This window comes from Pan troglodytes, chromosome X (assembly GCF_028858775.2).
Source record: "Pan troglodytes isolate AG18354 chromosome X, NHGRI_mPanTro3-v2.0_pri, whole genome shotgun sequence".
Classification (NCBI taxonomy): Eukaryota; Metazoa; Chordata; class Mammalia; order Primates; family Hominidae; genus Pan; species Pan troglodytes.
In genome coordinates, this window is record NC_072421.2 from 127127608 (window position 1) to 127148216 (window position 20609).

At 46.9% G+C, this 20609-nt stretch overlaps 1 long non-coding RNA gene across 1 annotated transcript; it reads right to left on the reverse strand.

Moving 5' to 3' along the window:
- Nucleotides 1–403: 403 nt before the first annotated feature.
- Nucleotides 404–3011, reverse strand: LOC107971177 (uncharacterized). Its single transcript, XR_001714140.3, has 2 exons — nt 2623–3011; nt 404–534 (listed from the first exon to the last, which is right to left on the reverse strand). It is a non-coding gene; the product is annotated as an uncharacterized LOC107971177 (long non-coding RNA).
- Nucleotides 3012–20609: the final 17598 nt, after the last annotated feature.

A 20609-nucleotide genomic window follows, 5' to 3' on the forward strand; every position in this document is an offset into this window, starting at 1 on the left:
GTGGTTCCCATCTAAAGGCAGTTTTGTTTGTCTGAAGACATTCTTTGTTGTTACAACTGGAGGGTGCTATTGGTACCCAATGGGTACAGGCCAGGTATGATGGTAAACGTCCTGCAATACACAAGACAGCCCCCACAATAAAGAATTATGAAGCCCAAATATGTCAATCATTCTGAGGTTCGGAAACCTTGCTGTAATTATTCTTGAGTTTTGTTCCGGGACTCAGTTAAGTTTGTTGGAAATTGTTTGATCCTTTTGGGGCTTTCTGTTAAGCTTTGTTAAATGAGACCAGAAGAGTATTAAGTTTGGGGCTAATTATTTCACCATACTGAAGCAAGAACCTTCTGTGTACTCTACTTGTCTTAGTTCAATCAGGTTGCTATAACAAAATGCCAAAACTGGGTAACTTATAAACAACAGAAATTTATTTCTCACAGTTCTGGAAGCTGGGAGTTTGAAGCCAGGACACCATCATCATCTAGTTCTTGTGAGGGCCCACTTTCTGGTTTGCAGATTGCTATCTTCTTGTTGTACCTTCAGATGACAGAGAGAGAGAATGAGAGAGAGAGAGAAAGGAATGAAGCTCTCTCCTATGTCTCCTTCTAAGGGCATTAATCTCATAATTGGGGCTCCATCGTAGTGACCTAGTAACCTCCCAAAGGCCCCACTTCCTAACACTGTCACCTTGGGGGTTAGGATTTCAACATATGAATTTGGGGGGCGAGGGGTATATAAAGACTCAGACTGCAGCACTACCCAATACTCTAATTTTAGCTGGTTGAGAGCAGGCACTATTCCCAGCCCTGTGTGAATTCTGAGCACTGTTCTTTTAACTATTTGGGATAGTTCCTTTTCAAACATTAAATAGTTTCCTCACGTGAGCTAGTGAATCTACATTGAGTTTGTTCCATCCCCACTTCACTGCTAGTACCCAACCTCAGAACTTTCTAAAGATGCTTAACACTCATCATATCCACTCTCACCCCCACCCCAGACCTACTCCTCCTCCTGTATCTCCAGTAAATGTTGCCAGTCCCTTAAGTTAGAAACTCAGGAGTTGCCCTCCACTCCTCCCTCCTCATCACCCCAATATTCAATCAGTTATCAAATGCTGTCAATTTGAACCTGCCAATGTCCCCTGCACCCTGTCCTTACTTTCCAGCCTCACTATCCTTGCCTTCTTAGACCATCATCATGTCCTGCTTTGGCCCTTCATGTGGCAACCCCAACTTGCATCTCCAACATCCCCCTCCCCCTCCACCATACACCCTCACTTCCAGTGCTACAGAACCTTTCATTGCTTATGAAGCAGGCCGTGCCGTTTCACAACTCTATGTCTTTGCACATGCTATTCCCTTTGCCTGAAATATAGTTTTTCTGTTTTCTGCCTGGCAAATTACTTCGCATACCTTAGATGTCACCTTCTCTGTCAAGCCCTTTTTGATTTCTCGAGGCACCTATTCACCCCTGCCCCTTCGTGCTCCTGCTATGTTCTGTTAACACTGTGTTAACAACATTGGTCACATCTGTTTGCACTGCTGCTTTCCCCATTGCTATAGCTCCTAGGGATCTAACAATCCCTGTAGGTGCTTGCTATGGACTGACTTCTGACAACTTCCAAAAAACTCATATGCTGAAGCCCTAACCCCCAATATCACTATACCTGGAGATAGGTTCTTCAGCAGGTAATTAAGGTCAAATGAGGTCATAAGGGTGGAGCCCTAAGCAGACAGGACTGCAGCCTTATAAGAAGAAGAGATCTTTCTCTCTCTTCCTCCGCCACGTGAAGACATAGCAAGAAGGCAGCCATCTTACAAGCCAGGAAGAGAACCCTCACCAGAACTTGACCATGCTGGCACACTGATTTTGGACTTCCAGCCCCAAAAAGTGAGAAAATTAATTTCTGTTGTTGAAGTCACACAGTCTCTGGTATTTTTATTATGGCAGCCAGGCTGACTACTACAGTGCTTAATGCATGGTGAGTGCATTTTTAAATGAATGAAAAAGGAAGAAAGAAACAGAAGAGGGAGAGGTGGAACAAATGGGGAGAAAGATGAAGAAAGCGGAAGTTAAGAATGAGAGAAACTAAGGAAACAGGAGGAAGAAGGTAGAGGATGGGAATGAGCTCATGAAGGAGCCAGTATCTCAGTGGAGACCATGCCAGTGTGAGGGAACTACTGCCAACTAGGAGGCAGGTGGGTGCAGGCTCCAGGGCCAGTGCTGAGCATCCAGGCACAAGACTTTTAAGAGTGTGTGTGTGTGTGTGTGTGTGTGTGTGTAATTTTTTCCCCTAGAGATAGCCTAGAGGGGCCACCTTTGTGCTTTTCTCAGAGGCTATGTGTCCTCATTGGCTGGGTAACAGCTGGGTGCCCTTGCCTCCCCGGCCAAAGGCAGCCGCCGTCCACACCCAGCTGCCTGAGGGACAAGGAGGGTGTTTACCCAATGGCCTGTGTCCTTAAAGGACTCTGCTCTCAGTTACACAGCAAACAGCTGGCCTCGAAGGGGCCTCGTCCTGGCCGCCGCAAGCGGGCGGCTCCTGCAGCGTTTAAGCTTCTATCTACCATGAAGATGCTTCCCCCACCCTCATGCCTCCTCCCGGGGGTGGGCATGAGGGGCACTTACGAGCTGAGACCTCACAGGCGACATTTTTTAAGCTGCTCGTTCTGACGGAACAGTCCCCAAGACAAACACAAGGCTTTCTGTCTCCCAGGGCTTGTGCAACTTGGTTTCAGACTCTGCCACCCACTGCCGCAGACAGCGGCCGTCTTCCCAGGAAGAAGACATTTCCTGGCGGGGTACCGGGACTGACGGGCGGCGGCGCAGGGCAGTGTCAGCCGGGCCCAGGAAGTGAACGCGCTGGGCCCGCGAAGGAGCGCGTCGCCCGCCCTGAGGGGGGCAGTGCAGCGCCCACCGCGCGCCTTCGCCAGTCCCCTGGCACCGTTGCCCTGGCCAGGGGCCGGGAGAGGGCGTGGCAGCGCGGCAGCGCGCCTACGCACCGGGGGCACTGGGGATCCCGCCCCCACGCTGGTTCCCGCGCTTGCAAGAGCCTCAGAGCCCCGAGACAAGGGGGTGTCGGCTCTACCCACCTGGCCCAGCCCGAAAGAACAGGGCCAACATTTTGAAACCAAACCAATAATAGAATTGGAATACTTTTGATCACTTTTTATTTTCCTTTTCTGGAGGAGAGTTGTGGGGCGGGGGTGGGGAGCTGGTAGAGAGAATCGCAGGGCGCTGTGGCTTTGAGGGCGGGTTCCCTGCGCAAGCAGCAGTGCTCACAGTGCGAGCAATCATGGCTAGGCCCAGCCCGCGGTTAGTTGGGTGCAGGGACGTGACAGGACCGCGAGGGCTGATTCTTTAGTCTATTGTTCCCACTCCTCAGAAAGGACTCCTAGCAAATATATACTGCTAGTCCCAGCTTTCCCGATGGAATGGAACCCCTTGCTTTGCTTTGCTGTCGCTATTCAGGATGGGGATTTTGTCCATGCAGAAAGACATTTACATTATCTACACTGGAATGCCGGCCCACTAGCCTGGCAAAATGCTGATCCAGCTATTAGATCTGGACTCGTGGAGGAGTGGAGATTTGCCTCCATTCAAGCAACCACATACTTCCCTGGAAGCTGGGAGGAGCACCACTAAGTCCACCCTCTCCTGCCTGGCTCCTTGGTAGTGCTTCTCAAACATTATCACTTGGACAAATCACCTGAGGTCCTTGTTAAAAGTCTGATTTAGAAAATCTGGGGAATCCGGTGGCACCCGAGACTGCATTTTTAACAAGCTCCCAGGTGATGCAGCTACTGCTGTGCACCACACCTTGAGAAGCAAGGGGTACAACATTGCTCTCAACTGCGGCTGCACATTAAAATTAACTTGGGGAGTTTTAAGAACTAATTAGGCCAGGACCCCCACCCCCAAGATATTCTGATTTAGTTGGTCTAGGTAGAGTCAGGCCTTTTTTTTTTTTTTTTTTTTTTTTTTTTTGACGGGGTCTCTCTCTGTCGCCCCTGCTGGAGTGGCGGGATCATGGTTCACTGCAGTTTCAAACTCCTGGGCCCAAGCGATCTTCCCACCTCAGCCTCCCAAATAGCTGGGACAACAGGCGCAAGCCACCATGCCCAGCTAATTTTTTTTATTTTTTGTAGAGACAGGGTCTCCCTATGTTGCCCAGGATGGTCTCGAACTCCTGGGCTCAAGAGAGCCTCCTGCCTCAACCTCCCAAAGTTCTGGGATTACAAGCGTGAGGCAGCCACCATGCCTGATCTGGGCTTTTTTTTTTTTTTTTAATTAAGCTTTTTGGGTGATTATAATGGGCAGCAGGATTGAGAGCTAATGGTACAAGCAGCTATGAGGAAGGACTTTGGCTGTTGCCAGGCCTATTGATTTCATACTGGGCCCAACTGTAGGGTCCAGTTTATGACCAAGATTAGGAATTCAGTTTGTGATCAAAGAACATAATTTGTCCATCTGGCTTCAAACACTTCATCTTACCTCACATTCATTCAATCATCAAATATTTATTGAGTCACTGTATTGGGCACTGTGCTAGCTACTAAGGATTCAGCAGTGAGTCAGACAGACATGGGAAGGTGGTGACATGTTTAAGCAGGCAGGTGACATGATCAGATTTGCATTTTAAAATGATCAGTCTGGCTGCAGAGTGAACAGATTGGAGGGGGGCCAAGTGGCTGTGTACAGAAGCCCTTGCATTAAACCAGGGGAGAAATGGCAGTGTAGGCCAGGGTGGTGGCAGGGAGGAGCGGAGGAACTCAAGGGCTACTGAAGAGGTGAAATCAACAGGACTTGATAATAGATTTGACAGGGGAAAATGTGAGAGAGGGGGACTGTCAGGGATAACTGCTAAGTTTCAGATTTAGGCAACTGAATGAATGGGGGCACCGCAGAGAAAAAGAGGCCTGGAAGAGGACAGTATTTGGAAGGAAGGTCATATGTTTGGTCCAAGTGGAGCTGTCAAGTATGCAGTTGGATAAGCTGTCTGAAACTTAGAGGAGAGATCTGAGCTACAGATGTAAATTTGGGAGCCATGAGGATAGGGGGTGTGAATCAATCACCTGGATAAAGATTGTAGAATGGCAAAAACAAACAAACAAAAAAACAACTTAGGGTTTGAAGAACTCTATCATTTACTGGCTTGCTCTTCCAAGGTCCCTACTATTGGGCAATGCTAACCTTTCCGCTTCCTAATCACTGTCGTTTTTTAAATCTCATTCATTAAAGACTTTTGGTAAAAGAGTTCATGGTTTTCTCCTCTTCCAGAAACCCTGACATTCTCATGGATGACTTCTACATTCATGCAGACATCCCTTCCAATGTCATGTTCTCTCTATTCTTTGACTTGCTCATCTTTACCTCCTGCACTCCTCCTCAAGTTACACTCTGGCACAGTCACACCTTGGGCCTTGACATTGCTTTCAGCTGTGCCACTTTAAAAATCACTCTTTCAAGCCTCCCCGCTCTGCTACCTTCTCATCTTCCAGTTTTCTTGTGTGATTATTCCTGTGAGAACTGTTCTTCAACTTTATTGCGATGGCCAGCCCACTGACCCTTCTACTTCTTCCCACTCTACCAGCTAGCTCTCTGCTTTCCTGACTTCATTATCTAGCCTAAAGTCTTCCGTTTGTCAATTCAATACCAAAGATTGGCAGAGGCTACCATGCTCCCAACAGATCCTGGATAAGAGGTGGGGAGGCTGAGGTCTTCTGCGAGTGTGCAGAGGGTATTAAAGTTGTATGCTGTGGATTAAAATTTAGATGTGGGTGTTCTGGGTGACATAGGAAGAAGAACCTCTATTTTGTTTTGAAAGTGGGCGTACCTGCCTTTCATTCTTGCCTGGACAGGCCACAGCCCACCTCAAGCTACTAAAGTGCCTGGGGGCCAGAGGCAACATGTTCCTTAAAGAAGCAGCTGTGGGTCAGCTCAAGTGTTTGGGCAAGTGTTCAGATAAAGCTCCAGAATACAGGGTCTTGGAGCATAAGAACATGATATTAGCCTAGACTGTTGGAAGGGTAGGTGTCCCTGGTCATTTACCGTTAGTGACCTTAGATCTGATGTTTGAGTAGCACGGACTTGGGGCTAGGGCTGAAGCTGGGCCCACATTACAGCCAGAGGAAATAGCAGAGATAAAGCAAAGGAGGTGGGATGTGTACAGCACTCCCAGCCAACAGTGAACAATCTAATTGGCTGGTACAGGGTGTCTGGGAAGGAGTTTGAGATTCCATTGCCCATCCGCATCCTACACTTGGCCTTTTGCCATTTGAGAAACTAATTAATAGACACATATTGTGATAGAGACTGAGATTGTTGGGGATTGGAGGGTCCCCACCCATTCCAGGAATGACTGGAAAGGGTCTGCACTGGCCGACTTAGGCTCTTCTTGGAAGATGTCACGTATTCTAGGAGAGTTGTGACCAATTGCAACCAGACACACTCTTGGTCCTTTTTTGTGTCATGGACCCTTTAGCAATCTGTTGAAGCCTTTGGTCCCCTTTTCAGAATAATATTTTTAGACGCATAAAATACAAAGGATTTAAATGGAAACCAAGTATAGTGAAATATAGCTATCAACTTTTTTTTTTTTTTTTTGAGATGGGGTCTCACTCTGTCTCCCAGGCTGGAGTGCTGTGGCACAATCATAGCTCACTGCAACCTCAAACTCCTGGGCTTAAGTGATCCTCTCACCTAGGCCTCCCAAAGTGCTGGGATTGTAGGCATGAGCCACTGCACCCGGTCTCCAACATATTTTTTAAAATTTGTGATGTCTGTGCTTCATTATTAGCACATTATATAACTAAATCTAGCTGTGAGTCTTATAACTATCACAATTTCAAAGCAATGATGAACATATTGCTATTTCAAGAGATGTGCTTCATTCTAATGTGATATGAAAATATGTGTAATTTCTGCTGGTGGCCAAGTCACAGGTCCTCTAATACTATGGTGGTTTATCACCTGCATTCATGATTGAAGGAATGCTAAAATATAGTTAAAAGATAGCAGAAACAAAGATGTAGTTTTCCCCATCTAAGTTCATGAATCCTCTGAATTCCAGCCACAGACTACTTAGAGGAACAGGGACCCCAAGTTAAAGATCCACATAGCTTCCTGGTGTTCCTTTGTGGAAATTCCCTTTATCTTAGTCCATTGGGGCTGCTATAACAAAGGCCTGCAGACTGGTTGGCTTATAAACAGTAGACATTTATTTCTTACAGTTCTGGAGGCTGGGAAGTCGAAGATCAAGGCACTAGCAGATTTGGTGTCCAACAAGGGCCCAGTTCCTTCGTAGATGGCACCTCCTAGCTGTATCCTCGCAAGGTGGAAGGGCCAAGGGTACTCTCTTGGGCCTCTTTTATAAGGTTACTAATACCATTCATGAGGGCTCTGCCCCCATGACCTAATCACCTTCCGAAGGCCCAGCCTCCTAATATCATCATGTTAGGGGTTAGGATATCAACATATGAATTTGGGAGGACACAAAAACTCAGATCATAGCACCTTTTGTCTCAAGTCTCCTTGCTGGAGGGCTCTTTTCCAGGAGCATGGTTGGCGATTTGGTTTTTAGAAACAGGCTGAGGCCTGGCCTTCCCTCCACTGCACTCTTAGAGCCTGGGTTGTTTGGGTTTCTCTTGTGGCAGGTAGTACTTTCCACCTCAAGTAGGGTTCCTCTTTCAGCTAATGTCAACTGAATATCTGCTAAGTACAGGGCTCTGTGCTAAGCCCTGGGCATAGGAAGTTACTCCATAAAGAGATAGTTATCAGTAATAATAACTCCCATTTACCAAACACTTTTTACATGTCAGACACCATGTTGACACTTCATTCATTCATTCAGCAGAGATTTACTGAGTGCCTACTATGTGCCACTGTTCTAGAAGCTGTAGGTAGAGCAGAGACTAAGACAAACTCCCAGCTCACATGAAGCTTACACTCTAGTGGGGGAAGACAGATGATATACAAAATAAGTAAGCAAGTGAGTGTGCAAAAATAGGATAAGTGCTATGGAGAAAAACAAAGCAGAGAAGGAGGAGAAGGAATGCCCAGAGAGATGAATGCAATGTCCAATTAGTTGACCAGGGAAGGTCTCCCGGAGGAGGTGGACATTTCAGACTAGGCCTGAATGATGCCACTGAACCTTTGCAGATATTTGAAGGAAGAGCATTCTAGGCAGAGAAAATAGCTAGGCACGGACCCTGAGGCAGGAATGTGCTTAGCTGTTTGAGGCATGTGGAGGAGGCCCGTGGGGCTGGAGAAGAGTGAGTGAGAGAAGGAGTGGTAACTACGAGAGCAGAGAGGAAAATGGGGGGGGCGCGGTGACAGATTGCGCAGGACCTTGGAGGTCTTATGGTGACCTTGGCTCTTACCCAGAGGGAGATGGGAAGCCCATTGGACGGATTGAACAGAGTCCCCACAACAATGCTGTTGCGTGATAGTATTAGTATTCTCATTTTCAAATGAGGAAACGACAGCTCAGAAAAGTTGAGTGACTTGGCTGGTGAGTGGCAGAGCTGAAACTGGACCATAGACCTTTCTGGAGGTCACATGCCTCCTCCCTCCACCAGCCCGAGGCTCAGAGTGGGGTCAGCATGTTCTCTATTCCCTTCTATTTCCTCCAGACTGTTGTTCCTTTGTCATTTCCCCAAGGACCATACAGTGGTCTCTGTCCACCATTCTTGCTGTATCCACCAACCTCTGCTACTGGACTATGAGCCCTTTACTTACTGAGCACCTGCTATGTGCCAGGTACTATGTTAGATCCTGAGCATAAAATGATGAATAAGAGAAGTCAGCTCCTTGCTCTCCTGGAGCTTTTATTCTAGTGGATGGGAAACACAGGTAGGTCAGAAAATTTTTAAAAGCTTTCTTTTTCTTTTTTTTTTTTAGAGACAGGGTCTCACTCTGTCACACATGCTGGAGTACAGCAGCGTGATCGTAACTCACTGGACTCAAGTTATTCTCCCGCTTCAGCCTCCCAGGCATGTGCCACCACACCTAGCTTTGTGTGTGTGTGTGTGTGTGTGTGTGTGTGTGTGTGTGTGAGTATGTGTAGAGAGACGGGGTCTTACTATGTTGCCCAGTCTGGTCTAAAACTGGGCTCAAATGATCCTCTTGCCTCAGCCTCCCAAAGCACTGGGATTATAGGCATGAGCCACCACAACCGCCAAAAATCTTTAGTAATAAGAGCCATGCAGAGAAAAGAGAGTAGCTATTTTATAAAGAGGTAGGGAAGGTCTCTGTGAGGAGGTGACATTTAAATTGAGATCTGGATCATAAGAAGGAACCATCTCAGAGGGAGAGCATTCCAGGCAGGAGGTATGAGAGCAAAGGCTCAAAGGTGGTCATGAGTTTGGCCTGTTAGAGGAACAGGAAGAAGATGCATGGCAAGGGATGGGAACATGGCAGGAGATCAAGGTAGAAATGCAGGGGCCAGATCAGGCAGGGCCTTCTAGGTCATGAACATATGGGAATCCACTGGAGTGTTTCAAGCAGGAGAAGGAAATGATCTGATTGGTGTTTTAAGATCATGCTGACTTCCTTATGGAGAGTGGATTGGTGGGCAGAGGGATGGTGGAGAAAAGTGTAAAGATTAAGGATATGTTTGGTGATGAAGTCAACCAGATAGCCTGATAGATTAGATGTCATGGATGAGGTAAAGAGAGGAATCAAAGATGGCTTCTATGTGGGGGTTCAACAACTGCATGGATGGTGTCTGTTCAGGCTGCTACATCAAAATACCTTAGATTGGGTGGCTCATAAACAACAGAACTTTTTTCTTATAGTTCTAGAATGTGAGTCAAAGATCAAGGCACCAGCAGATTCAGTATCTGATGAGGGCTCACCCTCTACTTCATAGATGGCACCTTCTTGCTGTGTCTTCACATGGCAGAAGGGGCAAACAAGCTCCCTGAGGCCTCTTCTGTATGGGCACTAATCCCCTTCACCTGGGCTGTCTCCTAAAGTCCCCACCCCTTAATACCACTGCACTAGGGATTAGGTTTCAACATATGAATTTTGGGAGGAGAAGGGGGGCCAACATTCAGACCATAACAGATGGGGATGCCATTTACAGAACTGAGGAAGGCATTGGGGGAGTGAATTTGGAGGAAACGTTGAGTTGTTTTGAACATGTCAGTTTGAGATACTTACTAAACATCCACATAGTAGTGTCAAATAGACAGTTGGATTTATGAGTCTGCAGTTCTTAAGAGCAGTCTAATCTAAAGATATAGAGTCAGAAATATTGTCATTGTGCATACCCACCTAGGCCGAGCACAGTGCCTGGCATATAGCAGCCAGCCTAAAATTTGGGTGGGTTGGTTGAATGAATGAATGAAATTCTTAGAGCTTCAGAATGAGATAGATTTTGGTTCAAATTTAAATCCTGGCTCTGCTACTTACTAGTTTAACCTTGAATAAGGTATTAAACCTTTCAGAGCCTCAATTTCCTCACCTGCAAAATGGAGATAGTGATAATACTTATCCCATAGGGTGGTTGTAAGGATTATACTAAATAAACCATGTAAATCACCCAAAGTGCTTAGTACAGTCCCTGGTGCATAGTAAGCACTCAGTAAATTGGTGGCTGTTACAATATTCAAAATATGAGATAGGCCCCAAGAAAGCAAGCCTTGGAGAGACACTCCAGAGGGCAGCCCCACAGGGTGGAACAATGTAGCTCAGCTATATGTGTGAAGCAGTAATGCCTAGTGGGTAGGTGTTGCTCCCTTGAGCCAAACTGTCTGGGTTTATAATCCTGACTCAGCCACTTAGTAGCTTACTTAAACTCTATGTGCCTCAGGGGGGTTTAGAAATTATTATTATTTAATCTCTAAAATAGGGATAATAATAGACCTACCTCATAGGGCTGTTGTGAAGGATTAAGTGAGATAATCCATGAAAAAGGCTGAGAACAGTGCCTGGTTCATATTAAGGGCTCAATCAATGTTAGGAGCTATTATCACAGGGATGTAGGAGGGAGGGGGATGCAAACAGGCTTCAGCTGTGCCCTTGACCTCCCTCCAGAGAAGACAGTATTCAGCCCTGCCAGGCAGCAGAGCCCGTTTCATGCAGCTCTTCTCTCCCAGCACTCTCCTTCCTACTCCTCCCCGGCTGTGGCCTCCCAGTTTTTGCAACTCCCTGAATAGCTTATGAACCTTTGCCAGGGTTGGTGTGGAAAAGGCCAACTCCTCCAGTAAAGAGGGCTGCAGAAGCTCAGCCTCCCTTCACACTGGGGGAAGTGTTAGCCACAGGCTACAGGCAAAGGGAATCCAGATCCCCAAGCTGCCTGAAGTTATCTAGAAGCAGAGAGAAATAACCAACTGAGACAGTCCCAGAGGGCCCCCCAAGCTTCTTTTCCATTTAAATGCTCTCTTTGTTGCTAAGAAGCAAACCTAGCCCATCCCCACTGGCACCAGCCTGCCCATTGTTTCCCTAAGAGACCATCCCAAGCCAAGTGCTGGGGCTACCTCTCCCTTAAAGGAATGGCAGCCTGGAGGTTGCACTGCAGTAAGAGCATCATATAACCAAAATTCTCCACAACTAATGGTTCTAGAACAGGACCCAGGTCAGGTGTCATGGGCAGACCCATAAAGGGCCCAATCACTAGAGCATTTGACCTGCCTCTTCCCCCCAGGCTTGGCTACCTGTGGTGATTAATGCTCTGAGGCCTCTGACATCTGAGCAATGGACACAAGGCTAGAGCCTAATCCCACCTACATTTGATCAAAATGGTAGGCCTTGTGGGTTTGTTCCGGAGGTGAGAAAGCATTAAATATTCCACTGGAAAGACACAATGGAGAGATTGCGTAAGGAGACGGTTCTTTGGGCAGAAGAAGATGGATGGATCTGAAGTGGGAAGTGCCAGAAGAACCCTTTCTCTAACCAGGAGGGGCCTCTGGTATCCTTGCAGCTTTTAGCTCTCAATGTGATCAGTAGACTGTCTGCTTGACTTACCCAAACTCCCACTTCCCCTCCTGTCAGGTATTTGCTTGGGGGCTATTCATCTCCTCTGTGTTCACCTTCCATTCAGCTGAAAAAGAGGAAGGAGGATTTCCCAGCTCTGTCTTCATCCACGCATTTTTTTTTTTTTTGAGACAGAGTCTTGCTTTGTTGCCCCGGCTGGAGTGCAGTAGCACAATCTCGGCTCACTGCAACCTCCACCTCCCAGGTTCAAGAGATTCTCCTCCATTTCACCATGTTGGCCTCAGGTGGTCCTCCCGCCTTGGCCTGCCAAAGTGGTGGGATTACAGGTGTGAGCCACCGTGACCAGCCCTTATTGGAGTTTTTTTTTGTTTGGTTTTTGTTTTTGTTTTTGTTTTTTGTTTTTTGTTTTGTTTTGTTTTGTTTGAGATGGAGTCTCGCTCTGTCACCCGGGCTGGAGTGCAGTGGTGCCATCTCAGCTCACTGCAAGCTCCGCCTCCCGGGTTCACGCCATTCTTCTGCCTCAGCCTCCCGAGTAGCTGGGACTACAGGTGCCCACCACTGCGCCCGGCTAGTTTTTTGTATTTTTAGTAGAGACGGGGTTTCACTGTGGTCTCGATCTCCTGACCTCGTGATCCGCCCGCCTCAGCCTCCCAAAGTGCTGGGATTACAGGCGTGCCTTATTGGAGTTTTATGAGCATATTCTGTGATGTTGAATGTCTAGTCTATAAATGATTGCCTAGAGAAGACAGGGGGCTTAAGGAACCTTTGAACGCCCCCACTGGTTCTAGAGAGGTGGTGAGACTTTTGGACTCAAATAATGGCTACTGTGATGTTAACTGTGTTTATTGATTTACAGAAGCTACGAATGGTGCAGTGTACAAATCACCCCGAACCTTGGTGGCTTAAGACATCAGCAATCATGTTATTACCTCTCATGGTTTCTGTGGGTAAGGAACTCAGGAAGGGCTCAGGTGGTAGTCCTGGCTCCGGGTCCCTCATCAGGTTGTAATCAGGGAGTGACTGGAGCTAAAACAGTATGGGGTGAGGAAAATGGGGCTGGAGCAGCTGGGGACAGGCCAGACACCTCTCACTTCATGTAGTCTCGGAGATCTTCACATGATCTCTCCATGTGAGTCGGTTTGGGCTTCCTCACAGCATGGTAGCAGTCAAACCAATCACAGGGTGGCTCATGGCTTCAAGTGTGATTATTCCAGCAAGCAAAGTGGAAGCTGTATCCTCTTCTACGACCTCGCCTTGGAAGTCATCTAGCTTCACTTCTGCCATAGTCACAAAGCTGCCCAGCTTCAGGGAGAAGGAACATAGACCCTACATCTCAATGGGGGAGTGTCAAAGTCATACTGTAATACGCTCATGCGGAACAGACGATACTGTCACAGCAATTGTGGGAAAATACTCCCTACTACACCAATCCTACTTCCTGCTTTTCCCTCAGCTGAACGTCAGACAAGCCTTTTGCTTTCTTGCTTGCAGCTGTCAGCTGGTCCCTCACTCTGGGTGCCCTTCTCTCCTCTCCAGTGCCTTCAGGCCCCAATTGGAGTCCCACCTCTTAAAGTTTCCCTAACGGCTTCCATAAGCACAACAAGCAGCAGTTTTCCCTTATTCATAGCAAGCAGACACTTACACGTTTGATAGGCCAAAGAGTTGCTCCACATTTGGTCAGGGCCAATCTGACCAGTGGGTAGGTTTCCACATCTGGGCCCTAATACCTGGCCAGGTGGAACATCTAAATTCTGAAACATCCTCCTCATTCTTCCAGGGTCTCAGAACCTCAGGGTGACATAGCTTCTGGCCATAAATGCTAGGACAGAGCTATGTTCCTAGTGCAATGTCTCTTCCAAGGTAGGCACATGGGCAGATGAGGCTCTGTGCAGAAGGCCTTGGCAGTCAGATAAGAGGTGGCAGTAAAATGTGTTGGCAAGAGCCTTTGGCTGGGAATCAGGAAGCCAGGGTCCCCGAACCAGCTTTCTGGCTAATTTGACGCATTCATGATCTGAGACAAACCTCCCAATCTCCAGTTGACCTCAGTTTCCCTACCTCTGCAGTATAAAACCTAGAGCTTGCCCTTCCTACCTGTATGGTGAGCAGACAAGAAGAGAGACAGGGCTGGGCATGGTGACTCACGCCTGCAATCCCAGCACTTTGGGAGGCCAAGGTGGGTGGATCACCTGAGGTCAGGAGTTCAAGACCAGCCTAGCCAACATGGCGAAACCCTTCCCTACAAAAAAAATACAAAAATTAGCTGGGCGCGGTGGCAGATGCCTGTAATCCCAGCTACTTGGGAGGCTGAGGCAGGAGAATCACTTGAACCCGGGAGGCAGAGATTGCAGTGAGCCGAGATTGCACCATTGCACTCCAGTCTATGAGACAGAGCAGGACTCCGTCTAAAAAAAGAAAAAAGAAGAGAGACAGGAAGAACTTCTCAAGAGTAGAACATGCTAATAATTCTTGTACTGTATTTGTTTCTTCTCTCAGCCGCCACTTCCTCTCTAGCATGTAGGCTCCAAGGTAGTGGGTGAGTCCGTAGGCGCATGATTATGGAACAGGGATGGGCCAACAGCCTTTCCCTATACACATACAGTAGGATTCAGGCAGGGGGGTTTGGCAATGTGGCCATTCCCCAGTTGCTGAAGGGCTTACCCTGGGTGGATTTGGTGAGGCTGAGCAAATGGTTAGGCACAGAGCTAACAATTCCACCCTACTCTGCTCCAACACACACCCCCCCACCCCCATTAGAATGTTCTTTATTAGGCTACTAATTGGCTGTGTGGCCTCAGGGGGATTCCTTCCCTTCTCTGGGGCTTAGTTTCCATTGAAGAAAGTGAACATATCACCACCCCTGCTTCTGGAGAGAAGCTTGATTATTTCTTGACCCCCATCATTTCTATTGTGCAAGGATGGCATGTGATCTCTCCAGGGCTGGGAAGCATTAAGTCAGAATAGCTGTCATCAAAACAATACATGCTTTCCTCAAAATAAAGGGGGCTCCCGTAGGCACCTTCACCTCTTGGGACTTAAAGGCTGGCTGAGGCAGAGTGTGGGCCCAGAAGTTAGCAAATCTGGACGTGTGAAGTGACCTTGGCTAAGTCAGAGAATCCCAAACGCGCAGAGCTCAAAGGCACTGCCAAAAACCTCAAGCCCATCAGCTGTCAGCCTCCAGAATAAATGTGTCCCAGATGACGTTCACATGGCCACGTCAGAGTTTGGGGCAATTCTCCGTCAGCTGAACCTTCATCCCTCTTCCTTCCACTCTGGAAAGCATATCACTTCTCTCGACTTCTGAGAAGAACTTGCACATGTGCACAAAGGCTGGCCACCGCAGCACTATTTGTAATACGGAAAACTCAGAACAACCTAAACGTCTCCCACCAGGGGGCTGATTCAATCAATTATGGGACAGCCATATTACAGAATGCTGTGCAGATATCTTTTTATGTATGAGACATAAATGTGTGGATAAAGTTATCCAAGACATATTTGTATTTTATTTTAATTGACAAATAATAATTGTATTTGTCTATGGAGTACAATGTGATGTTTTGTTGTACAGCTGGCCCTACTTATTCGTGGGTTCTACATCCAAGGATTCAACCAAGCTTGGATGAAAAATATTTGGGAAAAAATAATGGATGGATGTTGTGTCTGTACTGAACACGTACAGGCTTTTTTTCTTGTCAGGATTCCCTGAACAATATAACAACTATTTACATGCCACTTACATTGTATTAGGTGTTATACACAATCTAGAGATGATTTGAAATATAAGGCAGGATGTGCATAGGTTATATGCGAATACTATGCCATTTTATATCAGGGACTTGAGCATCCTCAGATTTTGGTACCTGCAAGCAGTCTTGGGCCCGCTATATGTATACATTGTACAATGATTAAATAAAGTTAATTAGCATATCTATCACCTCACATATTTATCAATTTTTTGTGGTGAAAAGCATATTGTTAAGTGACAAAAAAAAAAAAGCTGTGGGGCTGGGCGTGGTGGCTCACGTCTATAATCCCAGCACTTTGGGAGGCCGAGGCAGGCAGATCACCTGAGGTCAGGAGTTCGAGAGCAGCCTGAACAACATGGCAAAACCCTGTCTCTACTAAAAATACAAAAATTAGCCAGTGTGGTGGCGCGTGCGTGTAGTCCCAGCTACTCGGGGAGGCTGAGGCAGGAGAATCTCTTGAACCCAAGAGGCAGAGGTTGCAGTGAGCCGAGATCACGCCACTGCACTCCAGCCTGAGCGACAGAGTGAGACTCTGTCTCAAAAAACAAAAACAAAAACAAAAAACAAGCTGTGGGACAATATGTATGATACAATATATGTGATAAAATGTACACAACTATATATTTCTATAGGTACTGTACATATACATGTAATGTATGCACGGTATGCAACTGCAAGGACAGAAGTGTAGGATACCCCAAACCCTAACAGTGTTCACCCCCAGTAAAGGTACTAAAATGAGAAACGTGTCTTAAGGAGTTCTTTCCAAATAACTAAATACTTTGGATTTTTGCCAACGTGAGTTGATTCATCAATTTATTTTCTAATTAAAAATGCACTTTCACAGTAAAGCATATGAAAAGGGGCACAGAAACAGATTAGTGGCTGCCAGGGGTTAGGGATGGCTTGGAGGGAATGGGTGGGCATGGGTGGGTAGGAGTAACACGAGGGAGTTTATTGATGGTGGTAGCTATGCAAAACTATACACGCAATGAAACTGCATAAAACTGTGCACACAAACATGCACACACAAATGGGTGCATGAAAAAGCTTGAGAAATCTGAATCAGGCCTGGAGTTCACTTAGTGGCATTGTACTGATGTTATATCCCTGGCCTTGACATTGTACTATAGTTATGTAAGATGTTACCAGCGGGGAAAGCTGCCTGAAGAGGACATGGGACCTCTCTGTATTATTTTTGCAACTTCTCGTGAGTAGTTCTTTGAAAATAAAAAGTTTACTAAAAGGGGGGCACAAAAAGCTTTTTGAATATTTGGAGGTGATGGAAGTGTTTCATATCTTGAATGTGGTAGTGGTTACATGACTGTTTACCTTTGTTTACCTTTGTTAAATCTCATTGAACTTGTACACATCAAAGGGTGAAATTATGCCTTCATAAACCTGACTTTAAAAAGTCTCAGGCCAGAACTGCTCTCATTTGTTAAGATGAAGAAATCATTTACAAGCTTGTGTGCTTTGTTGTTTATTTCAAAATTACATGCAACACACTTCACAATGACCAGTGATGCCTCTGCCCAGTGGGAGGTCCCCGTTAGATGCTCAGCCACCTCCAGCGATGAGGAGCCCATCACTTAATATTGCAGCCCATATCATTGTCAGGAGAATTGTAATAGAAAGTTCTTGATTAGGCCTGTAATCCCAGCACTTTGGGAGGCCTAGGCGGACGGATCATTTGAGGTCAAGAGTTCGAAACCAGCCTGCCCAACATGGCAAAACCCCTTCTCTACTAAAAATACAAAAATTAGCAGGGCGTGTTGGTGCATGCCTGTAATTCCAGCTACTGGGGGTGCTGAGGCACCAGAATTGATTGAACCCAGGAGGCGGAGGTTGCAGTGAGCCAAGATCACACCACTGCACTCCAGCCTGGGCAACAGAGTGAGACCCTGTCTCAAAAAAAAAAAAAAAAAAAAAAAAGAAAAAGAAAAGAAAGAAAGAAAGAAAAGAAAAAATAAAGTTATTTATTAGGCTACTAGTTAGCTGTGTGGCCTTGGGTAGATTACTTCCTGTCTCTGGGCCTTAATTTCCTTATAAGAAAAGATGACCTCTGAGATCCCTTCTCGCTCTAACATTCTAAGTCTCTAAAACTGGGAATTTAAGTTTTGACCTGGTTTTGCCTTCTGGAGTCACACAGAACTTAACCCTGTGTGATGCCAACAGTCAGCCAGCCCATCGTACACTAAAAGTCAGCTAGCAGCTCAGCTCCCTAGGGCAAACATCATCCCCTGGCCTTTCCCATTGTCCTACCAAGAAATGGAATTGCAGGATCTGGTGATGGTTAGGATCACAGGATCAGGAGTCAAGCAGCCTGGAGTCTGACTGTGGACTTTGCCACTTCCCACCATGTGACCTTAGGCAGGTCACTTGTGCAATCTTCAGTGTCCTATCTGTAGAAAGGGAATTAGTAGTACCAGCCTCCTGGGGAGAGGACGTGGGCATTAAATGAGGTAATGTGTGTAAATCAGGATGTGTGGTAGGCAGGATAATGGACTCCCCAATATCTGCACATCCTAATCCCCACAACCTGTGAATATATTGTGTTACAGTGGCAAGAGGAAATTAAGGCTGCTAATCAGCTGACTTTAAAATAGGGAGATCAGCGGGGCATGGTGGCTCATGCCTATAATCCCAGCACTTTGGGAGGCCAAGGCAGGTGGATCACTTGAGGCCAGGAGTTCCAGACCAGCTTGGACAACATGGCAAAACCTTGTCTCTACTAAAAATACAAAAAATTAGTCAGGTGTGGTGGTGTGCACCTGTAATCCCAGCTACTCGGGAGGCTGAGGCAAGAGAATTGCTCGAACCCAGGAGGCAGAGGCTGAAGTGAGCCGAGATCACACCATTGCACTCCAGCCTGGGCAACAGAGCGAAACTCCATCTCAAAATAAAATAAAATAGAGAGATTGGGGAATAATGATCTTGGATTATCCAGAGAGGCCCAATATCATCACGAGGGTCCCTATAAGTGAAAGACAGAGGCAGGAAAGTCAGACTCAGAATGCTGCAATGTGAGAAAGACTCCACCAGCCATTGCTGGCTTTGAAGATGGAAAGGCATCGTGAGGCAAAGCATGCAGGCAGCCTCTCGAAGCTGAACAAGGCAGGGAAACAGATCCTCCCCTTGAGCCTCCAGGAGGAACGCAGACTTGCTGACCCCTTGATTTTAGCCCAGTGGGACTCCTGTTGAACTTCTGGCCTACAGAACTGTAAAAGAATACATTTGTGGTTTGGTTTGTTTGTGGCGTCTTTTAGGGGATTGTTTAGTTTTGTTCTTGTTTTTGTAGAGACAGGGTCTTGCTATGTTGCCCAGACTTGTCGCAAACTCCTGGCCTCAAGTCATCCTTCCACCTCAGCCTTCCAAGTAGCTAGGACTACAGGCACACACCACCACGCCTGGCTAATTGTTTTTAAATTGTTCTGTGGAGGTCGGGCACAGTGGCTCACAGCTGTAATCCCAGCACTTTGGGAGGCCAAAGCGGGCGGATCACTTGAGCCCAGGAGTTCAAGACCAGCCTGGCCAACATAGCAAAACCCTGTCTCTACTGAAAAATTACAAAAATTAGCCAGGCCTGGTGGTGCATGCCTGTAGTCCCCACTGCTGAGGAGGCTGAGGCAGGAGAATCATTTGAACCCAGGAGTCAGAGGTTGCAGTAATCTGAGATCAGGCGACTGCACTTCAGCCTGGGTGACAGAGCACGACTCTGTCTCAAAAAAAAAAATTCTTTTGTGGAGATGAGGTCCTTGCTATGTTGCCCAGACTGGTCATGAACTCCTGGGTTCGAGTGATCCTTCTGCCTCAGCGTCCCAAAGCTCTGGGATTACAGGCATCAGCCACCATGCCTGGCCCATTTGTGTTGTTTTAAGCCACTAAATGTGAGGCAATGTGTTGCAGTGGCAATAGGAAACTAGTACAGATGGCTGCTGCTCCCTCCTGACTGGTCTCCCTGCACCCACCCTTGCATCTCCCCAGTCCGTCCCCCACAACACAGCCAAAGCAATGTTCCCAGGACCTTAGTCAAACTAAGTCACATCCCTTAATACAACTCGTCTCCCTGTACCTTAAATGTGCCTCAGAGCCTTTGAACCTGCTGTTCTCTTTGTTTAAAAGATGTCATGGTCGCCTAAGTAATACCTAATCTGCTTTCATAAACTAGCTCAAAGATGAAAATGCTGCTTCCTCAAGGAAGGCTTGAGGAACCCATCTGGGTCAGGTTCTCTAGGTAATAGCACCCTGTCCTCCTCTGTAGCACTTGTAGGTTTTTAAATAAATCCATGTGTTGATCTGCTTCAGGGCTTATTGCCTGCCTTTGCTACCAGGCATGTAAGCTTCCCAAGGGCAGGGACAGTGTTTGTCTTATTCACCTCCCTTAGCCCAGTCGCTGGCACAAAGGAAGCACTTAATAAATGGTAGCTATTATCATTATTTTATTTCTGAATCCTCATCATTCTGATCACCTCCCCAAACACTCCCTAGTTTGAAGCATCCTTTCTGTAAAGTGGTACTCCTACCTTGGCCCGGTGCTCCAGGGGTGGTATGAACAACAAAATGTAGAAGCTGACAGTGCTGTCCCCACCTACTGGGGACATACCACTTCTATTCATGCTGCTTAAGGCTACCTTCCTTTATCACCAACTTCATCATACTCTCAGCTGCAACAGAGCTGGAGGTCACTTACACCTACACACCCACCTGCTGCAATCAGGACATCTGCCAAGCCAGCTTCCCGCCATCCCGTTTCTGTATGGTTGCTTTTTGTAACCTCAGTTTCAGCTTTACTCTCATTCCTATGGGGTCCCATCATTTGCTTGGGCCATTGTTGTAACCTGTCCCAATCTTTCCATGTCCCTATTCAGCCAGCCATTCTATTAACCAACCCTCCTGGCCTCATGTCATCTACAAAACTGAGCAGTG